General features: G+C 38.8%; 1 pseudogene; it reads left to right on the plus strand.

Annotated features, from left to right (window-relative positions):
* The first annotated feature begins 805 nt into the window (after nucleotides 1–805).
* LOC105520313 lies at nucleotides 806–2,613 on the plus strand (annotated as a pseudogene).
* Nucleotides 2,614–3,477: the final 864 nt, after the last annotated feature.

Below are 3,477 nucleotides of genomic sequence, written 5' to 3' on the forward strand. Positions count from 1 at the left end.
CACATATACACCATGGAATACCATGCAGCCATAAGAAAGGATGAGTTCATGTCCTTTGTAGGGACATGGATGAAGCCAGAAACCATCATTCTGAGCAAACTATCACAAGGACGGAAAACCAAACACTGCATGTTCTCACTCATAGATGGGAAATGAACAACGAGAACACTTGGACACAGGAAGGGGAACATCACACACCAGGGCCTGTTGTGGGGTCGGGGGAGCGGGGAGGGATAGCATTAGGAGATAAACCTAATGTAAATGACGAGTTAACAGGAGCAGCACACCAACATGGCACATGCACACATATATAACAAACCTGCCTGTTGTGCACATGTACCCTAGAACTTAAAGTATAATTTTTAAAAAAAGAAATAAAAGAGGAAAGGGGAGGTGAAAAAAAAATTGAGGAATGTTTGCCAATTAAAAAAAAGAAAAAAGTAACGCTCTACCCACAATTTGTTCATTTTTCTAAGCAGGGCAACAGTTAAGGAGATAGGTTCTGTGGGCTTCTATACTTGCTCTGTCATTAATTTAGCTAGTGACTTTCATAAAGTTATCCTGGCTATGCCTCAATTTCAAAAAAAGGTGTAAAAAATAACACCTGCCTCATAAGGACGCTGTGAGCATTAAATGAGTTAGTACACACAAAATGCTTAGAATATTTGGCACTACCTCACAAAGGAAACAAATACTATTATAATTACTACTACTATTGTATTATATAAGGGACATTTAATCTCCAGTTTTGCCTACTAGCTGCCAATGAATGTCTTTGTACAAACATCTTTGTCTACTTATAGAAATGTCCCAGGGTAAATTGTTGGCAGATAATCTGATGCACTCAATTTTACAGGTACCTATTATATTGAAAAAGATGGTTAATACTCATAGTCACTTGATTTAAAACAAACATGCCAAAGAAAAGATGGTCTTGTCAATAAACAGTGATGGTATAACTGGATATCCACATGGAAAAATACTGAAGTTTATCTCCACCTCATATCATAATCAAAAAATTTACTGGTCACCCCAGCCCTAAATGCAAAAGGTAAAAACTTCCAGAGAAACACACACACACACACACACACACACACAAATATATCTATGATCTTGGGGTAAGTACAGTGGTCTTAAATGGGAAGCAGAATGCACATACCAAAAAGAAAAAATTAATAAATTAAATTTCAAATAATATCAAGAAAATGAGTAGGTAAAAGATACTAGCAATACATATAAAAGACAAAGGACTGGTGTCAAGAATACATACAGGCTGGGCACAGTGATTCACAACATGAATCTCAGCACTTTGGGAGGCTAAGGTGGGAGAACTGATTGAGCCAAGGAGTTCAAGACCAGCCTGATCAACATAGTGACCATCTCTACCAAAAATTTAAAAATTAGCCGGGCATGGTGGCACACACCTTTAGTACCAGATACTTGGAAGGCTGAGGTGGAAAGCCCAATAGGTTGAGACTGCAGTGAGCCATGATCGCACTACTGCACTCCAGCCTGGGCGACAAGAGACTTCATCTCAAAAAACATATATAAAAAACACATAGAGAGGTCCCTGCCCCACCAATTCGCTCTCCTCGGCACCGGCGGTGGCTGTGCTGTTGTGGTGGTAGCAGCATCCAGCTGCCACAGACCCCACCAATGACCAGCACCTGGTCTGCTCAGCGTTGCAGTGGGCCAGACCAACCGCTGCACCACAGATCCTTTCGGAATAAACCATGGGATTGGGCCTCATCCAGATGTGGTGGAATATGCCAAGGAAAACCTGGAGAGCTTCATCAAAAATAGTGATAGCTTTGATAATCAGCTCCTAGACCTAGACTATCCATCTAAAAGGGAAGTTATAGGGCAAGGCTAGGTCACTCTGATCTCCTAGCAGCTTATCAAAAGAATTATACGTGCAAGTTGGCAAGCCCCCACTGTAAGCGAAATCATCTGTCCATCTCAAGATGAAGATATTCCAACACGCACCTATAAAGAAAACCACTGCTGAGGTTTGAGTTCTGTGAACCTGCATTTGTCGTCAGTAACTGCCTCCAAATAGCATCTGACAGTCATCGGTATGACGGAATTTACTGCGGAGCTGGAGTCCAGAAAGACCATGAAAATATTACTGTAAGTTGGAGGCATATTAGTCACGCCTAGAGAGGATCCGTTAACACAGAACTGGACAAAACACTTGGGAAAGGAAAAATATCCTTGTTTTGTCATTTGCTCCACTTGTGCAACCAAGTAAGAATGATAATGGCAAACCAGATTCTGTGGGACTCCCTCACTGTACTGTCATGAATCTACAGGACTTGGCTTGTATTTACATTCGATGCACATTTAGAAATTGCATAAATGATGAGATGCAGGCCAATGGGATTCCTCAAAGGGCTCTACCAAAAAGGAAAAAAAAAAGAGAGTTAAACAGATAATTAATATGTACATATTTGTGGGTAATCAGCTTATTCCTCAGTCTCTAGACAGAGAGGAGGATGAAAAAAAATGGAAGAAGGTAACAAAGAAGAGGAAGAAAAAGATACCTGGAAACCTTGGAGAGAGTTATCATCTGATCTATCCCCTCGCTTTTTTTTGGTTAGAGCTGCTGTTTAGATGTGTAAAGACACATTCTTAAATGGTGATTTTACTATTTAGGAGGGAGTTTGTGTTGAGGATATATTTGAAGATTGGCTTTTTCATATTGTCTTTCCTTCTTTGGCCTTGGCAAAGTGTACAGTAGATTTTCATGATCATTGCATACCTTTTGTCATTGAAATATATCTTTTATTTTTTAAATGCATTCATTTTACAGTTGTGACTTTATCATTGACTTTAAGAGGTAGAAATAAGAAATAAAAATTAAAGTGAAAAAAAACATACAGAATGCCTACAAATCAATCAAGACAAATAACCTAATTTAAAAATGGGGAAAAGATGTGAATAGGTACTTCACAAGAGCCCTTGCAAAGGGCTAATAAAAATATTAAAACACAACCTCAGTACACTAGCAATGCAGGGGGCTGGTGAGGACATGAAGGAACTACAACTCTCATAAATTGCTGATAAGGATGTAAATTGGTTCAACACTTTTGTAAAGCTGTTTGGCAGTATCTACTTTGGCAGAAACATGCCTACCCTATGATTTAGCAACTCTACTTTAGTTATATGTGCAAAAGAAATGAGTCAATACATCCAGCAGAAGATTTATATAAGGATTTCATAGCAGTTTCATTCAGAGTAGTTAAAAACTGCAAAAAAATCCAAATGCCCATCAAAGGAGAACAGATCAATAAAGTGTTATATGTATACAATGAATGCTAAATAGCTTAAAAAAGAACAGACTACCAATACACTAATACATACAACAATATAAATGAATCTCAGAAATTATATTCAACAAAAAGAACCCAGATACATAAAATACAGTACATGCCAGGCGCGGTGGCTCAAGCCTGTAATCCCAGCACTTCGGGAGGC

The sequence above is a fragment of the Colobus angolensis genome, unplaced genomic scaffold, assembly GCF_000951035.1.
Source record: "Colobus angolensis palliatus isolate OR3802 unplaced genomic scaffold, Cang.pa_1.0 Scaffold378, whole genome shotgun sequence".
NCBI classification, from domain to species: Eukaryota; Metazoa; Chordata; class Mammalia; order Primates; family Cercopithecidae; genus Colobus; species Colobus angolensis.